This window comes from Egretta garzetta, unplaced genomic scaffold (assembly GCF_000687185.1).
Source record: "Egretta garzetta isolate BGI_Z169 unplaced genomic scaffold, ASM68718v1 scaffold6, whole genome shotgun sequence".
Classification (NCBI taxonomy): domain Eukaryota; kingdom Metazoa; phylum Chordata; class Aves; order Pelecaniformes; family Ardeidae; genus Egretta; species Egretta garzetta.
The window spans coordinates 2810507-2831826 of NW_009260080.1; positions in this window are offsets into that span (position 1 = coordinate 2810507).

Sequence of the window (21320 nt, forward strand, 5' to 3'; positions counted from 1 at the left end):
TCAGACACGCGTAATCCAGATCTCTGTTCCACAAACGTGGGCTTGTAATGCTGGTGCCTCTGGATTGCTTTAGGCTCCTCTGCATGTAGGTACATGTCCCTTCTATGCATAATCTCATTGTATAGGCATAGGGATGCATATGCAGATGCTCTCAGGCACTACATCTCATTTAGATAATAGCATTAGTTGATAGCAGGAATTGATTTACAAGGTCTCTTGATGTTTTCATTAAATGGATCATTTATGCACTTTATTTATTTTTAAACATTTGCTCATTAGGTCTAGTTGCAGCTCTTCCATATGGATCTGACTGAAGTTTTATAGATCAAAAGCCAAGGAATAAAAATGAAACACTTAGGAGTTCTACCAGTTTTGATGGTAATTTGGTAACTAACGGTACCCAGTGCATTCCCATACACCTAAGAAATCCAAAGTGACTGAAAGTCTCTAAGGCTTTTTGCTGGAGGGAAGCCAGTGGGACTCTAAATTTGATCATGACAGATTCCCTGGTCCGGGATGCAACTTGTGGTCAGAAGGATCTAGTGATGGCATCCCAGAATGGGCAAGAGCCAGTAACTCAGATTTTGTGCATCCCACGTATTCCAGCCTTGGTTCTTCCTGCTCTCCCACACCCGAAGTATGTACTCCATCAGTCTCAACGTAGAGTCTATTTCTTTCAGCTATTGGATCTGTTCCACTTAGTTTAAATAAAGGTCCTAACTCTAGAAATGTTGTCATGTCAGAAAAAGGTTTAATTCTGAATCAGAAGAGAGCATGTCTCAACACTTCCTGCAGATCAGTATTAAAGGAAAAACTTGTTTTGGAGAACTTCAGGAGAAGTCAATTTAAAAGGATTTTTAAAAATATTTTTCTCATTAGGTTCTTTCCATGGTTAGGACTGCTACCTAAATTTAATCTTGCTTTTAATTATCAGAGATAATTACTGATACATATTACTACAGGGCATAGCAGCCCATTCCAGCTGTTGCACATTGCACAGCGGTCTTGCATGTCCTCCACATGGCTACACCATGGGTAAAACTTTTAAGGCTGACCATTATAAGCAGAAGAACATCACCAGAAAAGAATCCATTACATCTGTTTTGGTGAAGTTCATGTTAACGTTGAAGTACTAGCATAATATAGAGTGAGTGGCAGACCTTGTAACAGCAGGCAGACCCTTTTTTTCTGGTTTTGTAACATAGTTACTTTCTCTCCTATGAAAAGATCATTAGTACTGTGCCCATATCCTCAATAATAATAATAAAAAAATAATGTTGTGTTTGTTTTTTTTTTCCCCAAGTCATGAGGGATATGCTAACAAAAAAATTGATTAAAATATCCATTCCAAAAAACTTGGAATCTGAATGCAACCCTTTTAATCTTCTCACTTGCCTTATGTGACAGAGGGTATTGCTCTATGTGTGGGTGGATGAAAAAGAAAAGTTTCAGTGAAGTCTAGATAGGATGCCGAATGTCAGTGCTGTCTTAGAAGCACCTTTATTATTAGTGATAGCTTATCTAGTCTCAGATAAAGCAAAATTATTCAAAACATCTTAATAAAAGTATCTGTCTTTCCTCTGCTAAATGGCAGCTTATTGATTTCTTCACTGTGCTATTACAGTAGCAGAATTTGAAATGTTTTGAAAACATCCCTTAGAGCCACACAACAATAATTAACAGCATAGCAAGTGCTGAGCAGCAAGTAGCTGATAATGACAGAGTCTAATGTCGACTGAATGCAATTAATCATGGATACTACCCATAGAGCTTTGGATTTATACTCAGTTATTACAAAGCACTGATGAGGTCCCCTCTCGATCTTTCACAATGTATGTATTAAGAGTATCTCTTCGCCATAAGCAGAAGAAAGCAGAAGGAATGCTTTGAGACTTGTATTTCTTAATATGTTTACTATCGCTCCATTATGCAGTTAGCAGCTGGTATTCTCCTAGGACGGCAGTATCATAGAGAAGCAGGAGCAGTTCATGCCTCTAATCTTTCCAGCAGACAAGACAACAGGCAATATATATGCACAGTCCCAAAGTGGCAAATAAGTGCTAGTGTTTCGATACAGGATAACTTAGCGCAACCTGAAAACAACCTTTCATTGCCCAGCTTTGCTTAGGGTAAGCAACCACGATCAGCTCTGTGTGCATACCGGTGGCTTCATAATTCATACAAAACTGCATTCATTCTTTTCCTTCTTTGTTGTTCCTGCCATCATGTTCCACTTGATCAATCCACTCTAATAGCTGTTTGGCACTTGACAAGTGACTAGACTCTTAACCCTGAAGTGAGTTCAGAGCAAGGAAAAGGGCACAGGAGTTTGTCATGTTGCAGCACACTTTCAGTCAGACCTGAAACTCTTCATGGCTGAGTAAAGAGGATCTCAGTATTCAGAACTGTATCTCGATTCAAACACAACACGCAGTCTCACCTAATCCTCAAAAAAGGAAACAGGAGGGAATAGTGATTTTTAAACTGAAGGATGCTAGGTATGCATTCCTAGTCCTCAAGGAATTCCTGGTGGGAAGACCACCCATATCTTCTCTGTGTTCAAAAGAAAAGTGCTCACCTGTCTGCTCTGTGTTTAACTTCATAACTGAATACGAAGGAATAACTCCGCTGGTAGCCAAGGCAGCTGGCTGATGAAAGGTCTGGTCATTGGCAGGCTGATCAAAAGCCTTGTACTCTGTACACACTTAAATGTTTCACTGACTATGGGAAGCGGAATGTACTGCTTGAACATTATTGCTTCTTGTTGGTCACCAACCAATTCAAGAGTGAAAGTCTGCTGATGAACGCAAATTATCTTCAAGGACTTGCAAGAAAAAACACAGCAACAAAACACTTTGTATTGTGTTTGCATGGCAAGGTTTTGGTAGCATGGCCTACAGGGGTGGCTTCTGTGAGAAGCTGCCAGAAGCTTCCCCCATGTCTGACAGAGCCAACGCCAGCCGGCTCCAAGACAGATCCACTGCTGGCCAAGGCCAAGCCCATCAGCAACGGTGGTAGTGCCTCTGGGATTACATAGTTAAGAAGGGGGACAAAACCCTGTGCAATACAAAGCGCAGATGAAGAGAAGAGTGAGAACATGTGAGAGGAGCAGCCCTGCAGCCTCCCAGGTCAGTGCAGCAGGAGGGCAGGAGGGGCTCCAGGCACCGGAGCAGAGATTCCCCTGCAGCCCCTGGTGCAGCCCATGGTGGGGCAGGCTGTGCCCCTGCAGCCCAGGGAGGCCCACAGGGGAGCAGAGGAATGCCTGAAGGAGGCTGTGATCCCGTGGGAAGCCCACACTGGAGCAGGCTCCTGGCAGGACCTGGGGCCCCGTGGGGAGAGGAGCCCAGGCTGGGGCAGGTTTGCTGGCCAGGCTGGTGACCCCGCGAAGACCCACGCTGGAGCTGTCTGCTCCTGAGGGACTGCACCCTGTAGCAGGGATGGACCCACACTGGAGCAGTTGGTGAAGAACTGCAGCCTGTGGGAAGGACCCATGCTGGAGCAATTCGTGGAGCACTGTCTGCCATGGGAGGGACCCCAGGCTGGAGCAGGGAGGAGTGTAAGGAGTCCTCTCCTGGGGAGGAAGGAGTGGCAGAGACAGTGTGTGATGGACTGACCCCAACCCCCATTCCCCATCCCCTGTGCCACTGGCAGGGAGGGGGGAGAGAAAATTGGGAGTGAAGTTAAGCCTGGGAAGGAGTGGGGGGAGGTGTTTTAAGATTCAATTTTTATTTCTTATTATCCTACTCTGACTTGATTGGTAATAAATTAAACTAATTTGCCCGTGTCGAGTCTGGTTTTGCCCGTGACAGTAATTGGTGAGTGATCTCTCCCTGTCCTCATCTTGACCCACGAGCCTTTCGTTATATTTTCTTCCCCCTGTCCAGCTAAGGAGGGGAGTGACAGAGCGACTTTGGTGGGCACCTGGTGCCCAACCAGGATCAACCCACCACACACTTAGAAGATAATGGGGCCAAAACAGTGAGTAACAATTGTTGATATGGGTGGAAGGGTTCTTTGGGACTGACTCTGAAGCTGGTCTCTCAAAACTTCATTGGTGATGATAGGCATTGAAGACACAGCTACGGAGTCAGATCCTGTTCTCAGTGCTGCTATCCAGTCCTTTTTAGAGTTCACAGTAAGCCTAGGAACATACGGACATGAAATGTTACCTAAGATGAAAGGCTTAATGGGATTCCATACCTGACCTGATACTTCTGACAAAAAGTGAAAACTTTCACCGAAATGATGTGGGGTTTATTAATTTTGAAGGAGATGAAGTGAGTGTTCTTAAACTGGAAAGGACATAAGTTTCTGGGGTTTAGGCAAAAAAGCAGTATTAAACTGAGGGAATGAGAAGGAAAACTCCCATGTGGCCCAACTGTTCCTTAGCTGAATTTCCTCAGAGCTGGACTGTATGACATGGACAGTTGTTTTCAGTAGGATATTAAATGATATGCAACTTCTGTCTAACTTTCTGAGTTAACTCCTATGTCCTGAAGGTATTTCATAAGAAAAGTCAAGAAAAGAAAGCAAGAAATGTGATTGGCAATATTTCACTCTATCTGTAAAGAATACTGGGTTTTTTTTCATTGTCATCTCGCTTTTAAGCCATTCCTCCATAGCGTTTTGGAGGGTTATAGATGGACATCGCTCTCCTAATACCTTGCTTTAAGTGAAGTGTGATTCCCTTGTGCCTGATTTTCAGAGCTAAATAGAAAAATGCAACACACTGGAAATCCAATTTTCAGACAAGACATAAAACTTCAGAGCATGGGTGATAATTACAAAGTCTACATAACTTTCCACAGAAGTAGAAAGTCCTTATTCCAATATCTTAATCGTCTTGTATTCATGAGTTGTCAGTACTCCTCCATATTCCAGTGGATTTCTTTTAATAAATTCTGATTAGAATGGTCTTTTTGCAAACTTGAAAAAAAGGAAATAGTTTGTGGAGAAAATACCATATGACAGTAAATGAAAAAGTGGAATAAAAAAACAAGCAGTGGAGAAGACTGAAATGATGGTTCCTGGGTTGACTTTCTGGAGTTGTCTCCATGAGTTCATTCTCTGCCTGTAAGTGAAACAGACAGGAGTGTTTTAGTTAGGCAGCTGGGAAACCAAAAAATACTGTTTTGTTTTCCCAAAAAAACCATATTTTGAAAAATCCCCTGTGCCCCAATTAACTAACTAACTAAATAAATAAACCCCAAAACTAGTAGAATCCAGAAAAATAATTAAACATTGTGTTTTGTGTAAGGGGAAAATTTTAATTGCGCATGATTTTATTTTATTATTTTTTCAAGGATAGTACTTGTCATGTGTCATTCTAGTCTAATTACAGTAAAAGACATCTTTAAAGCCAAAGATACTTGGAAGCTGAAATGATCATTTTATTTCCTATCAACTGTGATTTTCTGTCATCTTGGGTTTTTTTCTAAAGCTAGAATTCTGCACAACAGTCTTGAAAATAGGAGGTTTATCCAGGCATTTTTTCTTTCATATGGATCTTTTTGATTTTATTCCTAACTATACTGAAATCTTTTTTTGTGCCACTGGTATTAGTGAAGCACTAACGAGGGGTTTTATCCGATCAAATGTCTATCTATCTAACATCAACATAGGATTAATATTTCTTCTTTGTTTGCATATCAAAAAGCATAAAAAGAGAACTGTTTGTTTGGGACAAGGCGTTAGGAAGTATCAGTGACATATTAGTTATACAACCTGTTTATTTTCTGCCTTATTACTTATTATCCGCACTTATCTCACTTCTCCCCACCTCAGAGCAAATGCCAGGCAAGCAGCAGAATTCTACATCATTTTCTCCTACATCTAGAAACATTGTCCCTTCACTTCCATAAGAGTGGCTGCCGTGAGTCTGAATTAATGACTCTGTATGTGTGTTATGCTCATGATGGACATTAAGTCTTCCAGGTATAATTTTCTGTAAAGAAAAGTCATTTTCTTTCCAGCTGAATAGGCACTCTATCATAGTACCCAAGTCAAACAAAGTTATTATTTGGCTTTTCACCAAGTTGTACAGTATAGAAAGGTCATATTTTTAATAGCTTTGTACTCCATGGTAATCAAATTTGTAAGCCTGGAGAAATAAACTACTCGAATATATCAGTGTTCTCTGTGCATGTTTAACCACTGCTGTTCTGTTCCTATGGTACCCTTTCCTCCATGCTGCAACAGCAGAGCAGGCTGTGTTTTATCTTGGTTATTAGCCTTGTACATTCAGGTATATCATGCTAATCATGTCAGAGCAGCAATAGCTAATTTGAACTATTTCTTACAAAACTCCAGTTTCGAGGACTAAACCAAAAGATACTGTTCTCAATCGCGTATCTGCTGATAGACAAACAAGGTTACATTGCTGTAAGTGGTGCACGTAAGTGTTAATAACTTCCTCGAATCAACAATAATTAGAAGGAACACCTGCTTTTAAAAGTCATTTTTCTTCTGGATGGCTGGGCATTGCATTTGTGGGAAATGGATGCTGATTACCTGCAAATGAAATTTCTAAGGTTTTCTTGTGTTTCATTTTTAAAAATAACCATGCCCTGTTGTGCATCAGGAACAATCCACCTTGGTTATTGTTCAACAGCACCCGTATGTCAGAAAGGAGCTGTGAAACCTTGAAAAGTCCAGAGGAAAAGAGAAAATTTTGCATCAGCACTTGGGCTATCTATCTTCTTAAACATTAGATTAACCTGAGGTTTTTGTGATTTTATAATAGCAGTTGTTATGAATTGGCTTAGAGTCAAGGTACAATCTGACTGGTGAGAGGAGATGAATTATTAACCTGTAACACAACGGCTGGGAATTGGGGCTGCCAGACAGGACCGTTAGTGCGATGTGTATTGATGACTTCCTGATGACGAGCTTTTTGTCTGTCTCAGAATAGCTGAGGACAGTTGCAATAGCCACACTGCTTTGGTAATGATACCTTTCTTGGTCATTGCTTTCATTGACCTTTCCCTTTTTCTTTCTTGACTTTTACCTCGTCTGCAATTTGGTGGTCAGAGTTTGAAGTCTACAACCTTTGGCCACGCTTCTTGACCTCTACAATAAGGCAAGACTCAGATCCTAACCATTATCTTAAATAGTATCTCTTACATTTAATTGCTAAAAATGGTACTAAATACCATTTAGTATTTAGTCAGAAAACCTAAGCAATATTGTCATGGAGACAGAAATCTTCCTCACCTGTTTCAGATTTCATTGCTACAGTGCACTGCTAGAACTGGGCTTTATGTTTTGCCTATACAACATATGCTGCGAAATTTCAATCCAAATTACCCAAAAATGTTAATTTAAACTGGATCATTAATTCTTGTGTTGTAAATTCCTCATTCAAAATCAAAGTCTTCACTGGATTTAGCTTAATCCACTTTGGAAGTGTCCATATAGAATTGCAATGCATTTTATTTTGTCAATTTAAAAAGCTCATTCAATGTAATCTACCTGACCACCGTTTGTACTGTCCTTTGTCCATAACATGTTCTCTGATAAAAAGCCTTACTTTTTTAAACCGGTGCTTTTCATAAGCATTAGAGAAACTGCAACATGTTTTAGCTCTGTTGAATAGTGCTTGCCTCATGACTGGGATTCATCGTAAAATATTGTAGAACTCGGGACTCACCTCTAAAAGACAGACATTGCTGTCTGCTCCAGCATGATCTAGGCCCTCTCCTACAACTACTTTCCTGCAGCAGAAAACCCCAGCCCAGCAGAGCACGCTGCTCCAAGCACAAATCTGTCAGCTTGCAAGTGCAACAGGCTGGGGGCCCTGCTTTGCATTTTGAGTAAGTAGGTCACAGAAGCAATGGCTTTTGTGAAGCGAGCCTGCATAACTTAGAAAATTATCATTTGTAGAGAATTAAATGGATGCTTTGGTATGTTTGACAAAGGTTCTTCGGAAGCAGAGTCTTTGGGCGTGCATTGAGAAATGAAGAAAATGTACTGCACCCTAATTTTTTACTCACTTTTCTCTAAGCTCTCCAGTTTGTAGCCATCTTTTCTTCCAATCACCGTTTTTTCTTGCCTATTGCAACATCTTAAATATAGCCCAGAAAGCAATGCTTTTAGTTCAGAGGCATTTTTTCCCTTTATTTGAATAGAAAGAAGCTGCTCCTGTGCCAATTTATTTTAAGGTAAATTTCAGTTTCAGCTAATTATTAATGAAGAACTTGTGTCATCACATAAGAAACAGTATTTAACTGAACAGAAATATCAGCAGATTCTTGATGTTTGAAAATGGGCATCACAAAATTTTAACACATATGAAATGGTGTCACGAGCATTATTCCATTTAAAGTTCTGTGGCTTTGTATTGCCATGTTCATAATACCGTCTCCATCATCTTGGTGATGACCAGGTAGTGAGCATTAAAAATCATTCTCCTGAGATGCAGTTATAAACATTTACAAGATGAGATTTTTTTTTTCCTGAAGATAAATTTGAACTTGCACAACTTTGTCCAGCAAGAGGTACTTCAGGACTGGATTGAAATCTTTGAACAGGTAAGTCATTTTTCCATTAAGATAGGGGGAAATTGCCTTCTCATGCTTTTAACAGAATGAAATAGATCTCTGAGAGAAGATTTGAATTGACAAAAGGGCGATTTTAAATACTTCCTCTGTATCGTGCAGAGGGCTCCAGGTTGTGACTGCTGTGCAGGCAGAGTGGTTGCGTACAGCCAAACAAACAGTCCGTGATGCTGACACACCGCTCGCGTGGCAGCTCCATTCTGGAGCAGGTGATGGATTGCAGTCCTCTTGCAAGGGATATTGTGCATAGACTCAGTGCATGGCTGCAGCCAGGCAAAAAAAAAAAAATCTAGCTTCAAAAATTTCCTCTTCTAAGAAGTGTATACTTTGACTTACTGGTTAGGCTCTGACTGTATGATCAATATTTGATACACCCATCTTCAGGAGTAAATCTGGTGAATACAAGTGTTGGGATATCTTATTCGTATGTTTTGGTGTTTCTCTCCAAAGATGTCTGTGAATCTGTTCCTTATTGACCCATGTACCATAACCAAAATGTTGTCTGATGTCCCTGCCTTTCCCCCTTGTGTGGTGCCTGCTATGTCTCCTCTCCTTGGACTGGCGCTACAGGACAGGAATGGCATGTAAGCAGCAAGGAGGGGTTTTACATATTGGTGGTGTTACAGTCCCAGTACAATCAGTAAAAGAATTGGACAGAAATCGCAATGTTGTGATGGACCCACTTCTAGTGCCTCCCAGCAAAGATGTCCAGTGTCTTATGGATGCCAATCTCAACCAAAGAGACATTACAAAATAAAACAGAAGTAAGGTCATTCTCTGAAACTTTACTCCAAAAACGTCTTATTAAATGCAAACTGAGATCTTTACCTGCTTATAAGTGCAAAAACCCAAGGGATTTCGTTCACTCTGTGCAGTTGTTATACCCATGCAGCAGCTGGAGCAACCAGGCAACCACAGGATGCTTTCCCAGCTTGTGACCTGGGACTCCTTTGAACCACAAGGCATGCTCGGTGCAGTGCCACACCAGCCTTTTGGCCCTTAGGACTCCAAGACACTATCCCAACATAGCGATGTGAAGATCTGGAAGCCAGAGTTTTATTTTGGTGGCTGGAAATGGTTTGGGGTTTTTTTAATTTATTTTAGGAATTGTCAGACTTAGCTGGTAAGGAGCTGTAATTCAAAAGCAGTGCACTGTCTGCACTCTGGTAATGGTAAAAGTGGTCAAAAGATTGTCTGGAAGTCATGGAGGGAAAGGTCAGCAAAAGAAAAGGGACATTAACTTAATTAAGTCAGTAAAGAATAAAGGAAGGCCACATGAATGTTAAAGTCTGTGTGACAACATACCTTCTCTTTATGTTCCCTTTAAAATTAAACAAAGGATGTATCATTGGAAAGGCAGGTTGATTGTCTGTGAAAACATCAGTTAAGCTTGAAAGGAAATATTCAATGAGCATAAAATTCACAAATGCATAAGTCTGTAACTTTGGATGATATGAAAAGGAATCTAGCATTGCATTTTCCTGCCTCTTACAAACCCTGTCTCATTAAGGGCGGTTCCAAGGAATAGAATCATAGAAGAATAGAATCATAGAGTCGTTTAGGTTGGAAAAGACCTTTAAGATCATCAAGCCCAACCATTAACCTAACCCTGCCATTCCACCATTAAACCATGTCCCTAAGCACCTCATCTGCCCGTCTTTTAAATACCTCCAGGGATGGGGACTCGACCACTGCCCTGGGCAGACCCTTCCAATGCTTGAGAACCCTTTCAGTGAAGAAATTTTTCCTAATAACCAATCTAAACCTCCCCTGGCACAACTTGATTGTGGAGAACTAAAAAATGAGAGGTTTGAGTACAGCAGGAGGTTAGAAGGTAAGCACAGGGACAAGTAAGCAGGGAAACCTGCTCCAAGTCCCAGAAAGATGGAAAAACTGGCAGAACTGTGTTCATTGCATGGTAAAAACGTGTAGTGTGGTCAGAGACTTAGTGGAGTACAGGGAAGAAACCTAAAACTTGGGATTTCCAAAGCCACTGGGGAGGACGAATGTTTGCTTAACCCTCTAGGACTGCTGCTCAGTCTTTGGTCTTAACAGCTTGGTGTTTTCTCTTGTTTAATACCCGTAATACAGTCTGCAGTCATTGTGCCTGAAACAGCTTGCTGGGGTGTGAAAGGGCAGTGCCCAAAGTCCGCCTTCCCTCTACCCTTCCTTTTTCTTACGTTTCCTCTGGGTCAGGTGGCAAAGGACAAAGCCAAAACCTTCACTCATATTAAATGACTGGCACATATGACTTTCCAGTATTTCAGACATATTTCAGGCATGTTCTTTGCTGTGTCTGGTTCTGAGCACATTTTCAACAGCTTGTGCTGTTGTGGGTGTCTCTCTCCAGTGGTATCTGTTCAAGAGCAGTAGGAGTTAAGGCAAGATGGAGGTAAAGGGGAAGGGGTGGTGAATACAGATATATGTTGAAAGGCTGGTATGCAAATAATTTTCCATGGTGCCAGATCCATAGTCCCATGCATATTAAAGGTCAAGGTCAAATCCATTTCTAATATATTTTACACAACTGCATTAAAAGATTGTCTGAACAGAAAGAGAGGGTGCTGTCAACAGTATCAGGAGCAACCTCCCCCTGCCTCCTCCAAGCACTAAGGGCAGAGTTTACAGCACTGTGCAGCTATGGAGCTAGTTGTTTGCCTGTAAAAGACTGATTGACTACATGATAGCACAAGTGATGTATATCTAAACCAAAAGAGAAATCACCTAATGATTCCTTAATTGCATTCATTTGTATGGCTAAAGAAATAAGTTGCTCTCTTAAGATTTCAGGCAGCATTGTGTAATGCTGGGCATCCCATGTATGCATTTCATAAGGGCACAGACTCCAGCCCAACAAAAGAATAAGTGTGAGGAAGGAACCGTCATACTCTGAAGTAAAACATTTCGGTGAACAAAGCAAAATATGACTTGTCTTCTCATCCAGAACCAAACTCAAATGTTGTGAATGTGCTTCTAATTGTTTGGATCACGCGAGGTATTGCTGATACAAGCGCTATCTGGGAAGGAAATATTCATGTTTACAGGCACCTGAGAAACACAGAGAGTCATAAAATGGAAAGGGTAGAACAAAGAAGGGGGGGAGGGGATGGGGGACGATGACAGGGCAAGGTTTCTTTTGCTTGGTTTCCCTTCCTTTTCTACATAAATACTTGCATTGCAACCCTGAGACAGCAAATGGTTAACAGCCAAAGACAAAACCCACTGTGACCGTCAGGTCTCTGTGCAATCATCAGCAGAACTAGCTATTCTAGCCAATTTAATAGCTTGAAAATAAACTCATTAGTGGTCTTTTATCAGTGGAAAAAAGTCTATTAAATCCGGATGTGTGAAGAAGCAGTACGGAGGCTCATTTCCATCCCACTTGTGACCTGAACAAATCAGAGAAATGCTTTTCAAGGAACAGGGTCAGGCTTGACTGCAATAAGATATTTTCTACACACAGCACCCAACTTGTATCTTTCCTTCAAGTTTCTGATGCAGTTAATTTTAATTTACAGTCTATTTGTCACTCCCCACATCTCTCCCTCTCGCCCCTTCCCGGTACCTCTGTCATCCATAAACATGTGGGCTGTTTATACTTTATAAAGAGAAAATGTACTACAGTCTGTTGGATTTCTTGATATACCTGCCGAGTGATAGCCCTCTGACAGCTCTGGGCTCCACTTCTCACTGGCCGAGGCAATAAGTAAAGATTCAGATCCTTATCTGGAAACTAAGGACCGAAGCCGAATGATGCTGATTTACATCAGCTTGGGATCTAGCCAGAGCCAGGGGCAGAAGCAAAGCATACTCCAACCTTGTTTCTGCCCCTTTGGTGAACAGAAAGCCAAATGAGGTGCACTTCCCCCAAAAGAGGCAATAACATTGTTCATGTCAGGATATCGACATTGCTCTGGGATTATGCCTTAAAATTATCTATAAACAGCTATTTCTATATTTTTTTGCTTCTGACGTGATGCACAATGCTCAGTGAGCTACCTAACCTGAGACTAAGATACACGCTTCCCTCAGAAGGTGGTGTATCTGTGGGATAATGCTGCAAGGCAGCTGTCTGCCTTTTAGCAACAGTCCACGGTGAGTTTTCAATCTTTAGCCTCTTGAGGACACGAGCATTTAAGGACTGTTGTTGACATGGATATTCAAAAACCATCTCATGTCTTGGCATGAATGAGTTCATTATCTTTACAGGACTTACTCTGAAAACAAATGCTTCAGACACTTCTGAAACCCTGCATTTCCACCACGAGCGATACTGTTGTTCCTAGAGAGCTGTACATTGCCATTGCATGCGTAGGGAAATAACACTCTCTTCAGCGCTGTATGGGAAAGGCTGTTTCACTTTTTCCTTGCAAGTCTTTGGTCAAAAGTTAAACTCGTAATGGAATTAAATTATTTTTTTTTAAATTTAATTCCAGACATTTTATGCACATGTATTTAAACTTACATTACTTAATAATATACTAGGATTACTTAATGGCCTCTCATCCTGCCCTGAAACATAACCCTATTATTCTAGTCTTAGCTCTCTTATGAATTGGAAATCCCAGCTATAGTAAATTCCTTTGAAATGATGCTGGGATTTTACAGAGAGTCTGTGGGCTAGTTTGAGACCACCAAACTCATTTACTGTTGAGTGTTAAGCCAGGCATGAATCACAGGTCTCTGGGGTGAAAATTCGCTTTATTAACCCCCTGGGTCACCCAGCTACCAAGGCAACGGCTTTCTGCAATGAGTAACTCCATAACTAAAGCATCAGCCACATGAAATCCAGATCCCTTGATTAGAACAGGGGCCGGTAAACCTCAGACCGGGCACATAAATACTTCCCAGAAGTTTGTTTAGCTCTTAGCAGAAGCTCTTCTCCTCCACTTGCTTTGAAAGGAGCAAAATTGAAAATTGTTCCCCAGCCCACTTTGCTAGCCCAGAGCAAGCCTGATAACTTGATTTGTATGGTCCCAGCATCACGGCACTCTGCAGCGATTCCTCCTGTCACTGCCTTCTGTGCTCCTTCTTGCATGCCCCTGTCCTGGGGGACACCTATCAGTCCAGGAGGTCTGGACATGTTGTTATCTTGTCTTGTAGATGCTGTAAAGTTTGATGATAGCCTATCATGCACTTTATTGTGCATCAGAAGAGGAGACACAGGGGTTACTTTATCCCATGCATGCCAAACAAATAAATTTGGAATTAAGACTAAGTATTTATTTAATATTTTAAGATAAGCAGAAATCTCATTTATCTAGGAGAAAGGTTCCACCCTGTTAGGTCCTCTGAAGTCTGGTTTAATTGCTGTGTCTCTCTTAAAGGCATAAAAAAGGTCATAGAATTACAAGAATCACAGAATCACAGAATGGCAGGGGTTGGAAGGGACCTCGGGAGATCATCTAGTCCAACCCTCCTGCTAAAGCAGGTTCACCTGGAGCAGGTTGCACAGGACATCATCCAGGCAGGTTTTGAATATGTCCAAAGACTCCGAAACCCCCCTGGGCAGCCTGTTCCAGTGCTCTGTCATCCTCAAAGTAAAGAAGTTCTTTCTCATACTCAACTGAAATCTCTTATGCTTCAGTTTGTGCCCATTGCCCCTTGTCCTGTCGCTGGGCACCACTAATAGTCTGTCTCTGTCCTCATGACATCCACCCTTAAGATATTTGTGCATGTTGGTGAGATCTCCTCTCAGTCTTCTCTTCTTCAGGCTAAACAAGCCCAGCTCTCTCAGCCTTTCCTCATAGAAGAGATGCTCCAGTACCCTAATCACCTTTGTAGCCCTCCTCTGGACTCTCTCTAGGAATTCCTCGTCTTCCTTGAACTGGGGAGCCCAGATATGGCAAGTAACAGAAAAATTTTATTGAACAAATAAGTATGTCTCTGATTTGAGATGTTAAGATTTGTATCCCTGTGCAGCAATAGATGTCCCACAGGACAGGCAGGCTGCGGTGGAGCACTCTTAGGCAGGTACCATTGTAACAGAGCACCGCTCAATCTGCTTTCTCACTGAAGCTTTTGACACGCTGTAAATTTGTTTGTAAAATTCCACTGTGCTTTGCTTAGCGCATCTATAGACCGGCAGATATGTGCATTTGTTGCCGAGAAGTAATTTTATGTTATCTGAAGTCCCATTTTTATGTTTCAAAGTCTTTCTCCACACATCACTGGGAAAGTTAAACTCTCACAAAGCAAGGGGAGAGAGCGATTTAAATAACACGCATAAAGATAACATGCTGGCTTTTATTCTTTGTTCTCAGAAAGTATGTACTGTACAAGAAAAGAACATGGTCACCTATCCCCTTACTGGAGAAACTGTCATTCCTAATTCATTTATACAGGGTACTTAAGATGCCTTGAGCAAACTAAAATAGCTTTAAAGGAAAATTAATCTAGTTCGACTGGAGAAAACTAGTTTTTTTTTCTAGAAGTGTAACACATTTGTTAAAGAAGGAGGTCATGTTGCTTTTGTAGACCCATTCGAGCAGGCTGTTAATAAAATCCTTTGGTGTGCTTTCACCTCCCCAAGGTGGGAGGATGGCAGCACAACCAGCCACCAAGCAGCCAAAGTGATGGGGTGGATGCTTCTGTCATTGCTTGCATTCGGTTTGGGTCTGGACTGGGCAGCACTGTGCAAGGTGAAAGGTGGTGTCTTGCCATGCTGGGAGGCAAAGCCTCTAATCCTTGCCCATCGCAGGACGGACACCCAAGCCACCCAGCCCTGACAGGTGCTGGCTTTGGATGTGTCCCAATAAAGCAATTGTGAAATGAAGGAGCAAGTCCTCTGTGCCCAAAAGGGAGGACCAGGCTGGCAGGTTTATGACTACTGAGAAGCTGAGGTGCTCAGGAGTGAGTTCGCCATAGTAACTCTACAGGACGTTCTCTGTTTGCCCTGCCTGGACTAGGCATGTTGAGCAGACACCCTGAAGGGCAGAGTTTAACTTCTCTGCAACAGAGTTGTTGAAGAGGGGTGTGTTGGCTGAGAATGGCTTCTCATCCTTGTCTTCTTTTCTTCTCACATCTCAGGGAGCCCTGTTCCTGTGGCTTTTTGTGTTGAAGGATTTTTACTTTGTTGCTCTGTGAATAGACATTTAAAGCAGTGATTTTTCTAGGGACACTAGTGAAATTACTTTGTAGAAATTAGCACACTATTTTGCATTAAACTCACTGACTTATTCTTTTTTGGAGGGGAGATAAAGCAGTACTGACGTGCATGATATACCATGCATGGTTCTTATGATATATACTGCTCTCTGTCAGCTTGGTGGCAATGTCAGTGTGCTATTCCTCAAAATAGCAGTTGAGATTAATTAACGGGTAATGTGTCAAAGCAGCAACCCTTCTTTATGTGACTGGACAATTTCAAGAATACTACAAGTGTCTTTCTAATGGTTCTACAGTGGTATTCAATGATGTTGTTGTATAACAGTAGTATCACTACTTGTAGAGTTCTTTCCTACAACTTTTTAAAGCACACAGATCTTTTAAGGGCTAATTTTTGTCATCTGTACTCATGGAAAAGATTTGGACTTTTGTCCTGAGAATGTATTCCAGGGAAAAGTAAAAGCCACAGTCCATTTTGAAATTGCAAATGTAGGTAAAAGAACAAAATCCCAAGACATCTGTTTTTCATTGCATATATTAAAGTTCTGTAAATATTTCATTGAGGAAAATGTTCTGTTTTTATTAAAAGAGAATTGGGAACTCACATGATTTCTCATAAAAAAACCTAGATATTACACTGGTTGTAAACAAAGCTATTTAGAAGCAAGGTGAACAGACTGCAGTGTTTATTTAGGCATGAAAAAAATATTCCAGAATTCTATCCTGGCATCAGTGAAGACATATTTCTTGGAAAATATTGAGATAAAAGAAAAATAAGGGGGTTTGCCCATATACATATTTAAGAAAATAATCTAGACTGTGTATATGTGGTATCTCTTAATTTTCTTTATAGATTTACAAATCATCCTGCTGTAGAACATCATGTGGATATTTAGAGCTAGACATTGCAACATAGCTAAGATATTTATTCTGGTAGCTCACCTTGAAAATACATTAAGTGAATCTTCCCAGAAGGCCAGGCCAGTACTTATCCCTGTAAAGTTATCTTCTTTGTAAACATAAATGGTCTGTATGTGCTAACACAGCTTCACTGTTGTGCAGGTTGTACAACACTGTTGTGCAGGTTAATATGTGTTAGATAGCAGCAGGACAAAAATGGATATTTTTTAGACAAAATTCTTTCTCGGTTCTGATTAGAATCCTCTAAGATACCCATGCTTATACATCATAGTTTTGAGAGCGTGATGCTCTTAAAGAAACACATTGTACATAGACTGGCATTGTCATCCTGATCTTAACATTTAGTGATTACTGATTTTGAATGCAACCTAGCGCTTTCTTAAAGTGGTTATAATTAGAATCGTAGAATCAGTTGGTTGGAAAAAACCTTTAATATCATCAAGTCCAGCCATACCTGTCCACTACTAAACCATGTCCCTAAGCACCTCCTCTACCCGTCTTTTAAATAGCTCCACGGATGGGGACTTGACCACTTCCCTGGGTAGCCCACTCCAGACCAACCCCCACCTCGCTACAGTCTCCTGTCAGGCAGTTGTAGAGGGCGATAAGGTCTCCTCTCAGCCTCCGCTTCTCCAGGCTGAACAACCCCAGTTCCCTCAGTCACTCCCCATCAGACTTGTGCTCCAGACCCTTCACCAGCTTCATTGCCCTTCCCTGGACATGCTCCAGCAACTCAATGTCCTTCTTGTAGTGAGGGTCCCAAAACTGAACACAGTATTCGAGGTGTGGCCTCACCAGTGCCGGGTACAGGGACACAATCACTTCCCTGGTTCTGCTGGTCGCACTATTTCTGATACAAACCAGGATGCTGTTGGCCCTCTTGGCCACCTGGGCACACTGCTGGCTCATATTCAGTCAGCTGACAACCAGTACCCCCAGATCCCTCTCTGCCAAACAGCTTTCTAGCCACCCATCCCCAAGTTGCATGGGGTTGTTGTGACCCAAGTGCAGGATCCAGCACCTGGTCCTCATGCAATTGGCTGCAGCCCATCAATCCAGCCTGTCCAGGTCCCTCTGTAGAGCCTTCCTCCCCTCCACCCAGCTTAGTGTCATCTGCAAACTTTCTAAGGGTACACTCAATCCCCACATCCAGGTCATTGATAAAGATATTAAAGCAAACTGGCCCCAACACTGACCCTGGGGAACACCACTTGTGACCAGCCGCCAACTGGATTTAACTCCATTCACCACCACCCTTTGGGCCCAGCCATCCAGACAGTTTTTTACCTACCAAAGAGTATGCCTGTCCATAGGCAGCCAGTTTCTTAAGCAGAATGATGTGGGAAACTGTGTCAAAGGCTTTACTAAAGTCTGGGTACACTACATCCACAGCCTTTCCCTCACCCACCAAGCGGGTCACCTTGTCATAGAAGGAGATCAGGTTAGTCGAGCAGGATCTGCCTTTCATAACCCATGTTGACTGGGCCTGATCTTCTGGTTGTCCTGGATGTTCTGTGTGATGGCACTCAATGATGATCTGCTCCATGACCTTCCTCGGCACCGAGATCAGACTGACAGGCCTATAATTCCCCAGATCCTCCCTCTGGCCCTTCTTGTAAATGGGCGTCACATTTGCCAACCTCCAGTCAAGTGGAACTTCCCCAGTCATCCAGGACTGCTGATTCATGATGGAAAGGGGCTTGGTGAGCACCTTCACCAGCTCCCTCAGTACCCTTGGTGGACCCTGTCCAGCCCCATGGACTTGTATATGTCTAATTGGCCAAGCAGGTCACTAACCATTTCCTCTTGCATCATGGGAGCTTTGTTCTGCTCCCCTTCCCTGTCTTCTGGCTCAGGGGGCCAGGGAGAACAGCTGACCTTAGTATCAAATACTGAGGCAAAGAAGGCGTTAAGTACCTCAGCCTTTTCCTCATCCTTTGTCACTATGGCTCCCCCTGCATCCAGTAAAGGGTGGAGATTCTCCTTGGCTCTCCTTTTGTTGTTAATATATTTATAGAAACATTTTTTATTATCTTTCACAGAACTGGCCAATTTAAGTTCTAGTTGGGCTTTAGCCCTTCTAATTTTCTCTCTGTGTGACCTCGCATCATCCTTGCAGTCCTCCTGAGATGCCTGCCCCTTCTTCCAAAGCTCATAGGCCTCCTTCTGAGATCCAGCCAAAGCTCTCTGTTCAGCCAGGCCACTTTTCTTTCCTGTGGGCTCATCTTTTGGCACATGGGGATGGCCTGCTCTTGCATCTGCAGGATTTCGTTCTTGAAGAATGTCCAGCCTTCTTGGGTTCCTTTGCCCTTCAGGACTGCCTCCCAAGGGACTTTGTCAATCAGCCTTCTAAACAGTCCAATGTCTGCCCTCCAGAAGTCCAAGGTGGTAGTTCTGCTGACCCCCTCCTTACTTCTCCAAGAACCAAGAATTCTATCATTTCCTGATCACTGTGTCCCAGGTGTCCTCCAACCATCACATCACCCACAAGTCTTTCCCTGTTCACAAACAACAGGTCCAGTGGGACGCCTTTGCTAGTTGGTTCACTCACCAGTTGTGTCAGAAAGTTGTCTTCCACACCCTCCACATATGTAAGTGTGCTTATAATTTATTATCATATTAGAATCTCATCGTTATAGTAATGCCAAGTACATTAGATTCAGGCATTTTTTATCTGTTCCCTGCTCTGCTGACCAACTGGTTGTTCCCTGTGCAGTTCAGGACATGCTTAAGAAAATGTACCTTTTGTCCCGCTTTGGTGGGGAGTGAGCAGACAGCATTAGTCCGTCTGATGAGATGGGACTGAACTGTTGCATAAATCCCCAAACAACGGTGAATTCCACCTCACTGTAAAAAAAAAAATGCATCTCATTAGTTCTCTGCTGTCATTTCCTGCAGGTTATCAGCTTTAGAGTATTCCTTTGAAGTGTCATATAGCTGGCTTTAAAATAGGAAAAAATAATCTTGGAACTTTTGAAGAATATTGGCATTTTTCCTTTAACAAATTAGAAGCTGAAGGAAGACAATTGAAAAAAAGTGTCTTGTCTCGCCTCCTTGCTCCATCAAAACGCTATCCCTTAGGCAAGATCTTTCAGGGATACGCTGTCTCCTGACTGTCATCACTTATACCATAGAGAAACACCTATGAAAAGCTGAAAAAAGCAATGTTTTTCCACCAGTCTGCAGACCACTGTAAGTATTAATATGGTCATGTAAAGATTCCTAAATAAATTACAATGATACTGAAAAGGTGACAGTAGCGTCTGATAATGACTTACATTTCTGACGCCCCAATGTCAAAATTTTCTTGTTCAGAGAGATGAATTTCATAAAAATGTTATAGACAGACACAGAAAATATAGTAGCTGTGACTCTTGTGTTCCTCCTGTCTAAGAAGACTGAGCTTTGAAATAGTCATTGCATTATTATTTTGATTTAAAGGAAAGAGAGGTCATATTTTTGCTGTATAGAATTGTGTCTATGGAGGGACATATTATGTAATGCTGGCTGCATTTAAGGACCAAAAGTCTCTTAAGGTAGTATTGATTTAATCTGTTGAGTAGGTTTCCTGTTGCAGTCTTTTATTAATTAGAGTGGTCACTACAGCACTGAATGTTCTCCTCATTCCTGAAAATTATTTTGGCATAATGGGTTCGCTCTGACTTCAGCCTACCTTTTTATAGTCACTGTGAGTCCTGGGTGGCAGAGTCTGAGAGGCGAGATGCCCAGCTCACGAACATATATTTCCGTACCGGAGGAACGCACAAAGCGCAAACACTAACGCATGCATCTGTGTGACAGTATATTACCCAGGCTTCATCTGAGCTGCAGCTTTTAGCATCACAGCCTGGCTGGTAAAAAACACACCTGGGAGCAGCCGCCTCAGAGCTGCTGTCGTGGCTGGCTGCCACGAGCAGGGGGAAAGCACAGCACAGCCTTGAGTCAACACAGCAACTCCTCAAATAATACCACTACCGGGGCTCCAAGGTTGCTGTCCCCAAGATTGTTTTCTCCATAGCAAAGTGGGACATGTCAGCTTTCAGCTGACTAAAACTCATTCAAGTATCTCTCCTATTCATTCCTATTGTGCTCTGCTATTTCCCTTCTATGTTTCCCAACACAAGATGTAATGGAGACTGTCTAGAGGAGTAATATAAATAAAATTTTACCTGTGATTGGAAGCCCAGCACCAGTTTGTAAGGTGCAAGAACAGATGTGATGTGATCCACTTTCTATCAGGCCTTTGTTCCATTTATTCTCTTTGCTCTCCTGCTCAGTTAACTTTTAACAAGAGTGAACTCTTTTGAACATGCCTCTTGTTCATTCATTTTAGTGCTCTCATTTATCTCCTGATGCCTGCTGTAGGTAGGAAGCCTAGAGATATTTCATTAATGAAGCATGTGAAAATGAACAAGTGGACAAAGTAAGCTATTAATTAATTTTTGTGGTTTTTGGTTATCAGGGTTGTGCAAAATAGTTTTGACAGACTAAGAACACATTTTAACCTTATCCCAAATGCTAACTGAATAAAACTGGAAGTCCAAGTATTTAGCGGCTTCTGTAGTACGCACCGCTCACATCTGTCTGCTGTGGGTCAAGAGCAACGCAAGAATTGATGGCTTTTGGCTCACCAAGTGCAAGCTGCAAATGGAGAATTCCGAGTGGGGAATACTCACTTGCAATAGCAGAAGGAGTGTCTGTAATCTCAGGTATGCAACTACTAGCAAGTAGCTTTTC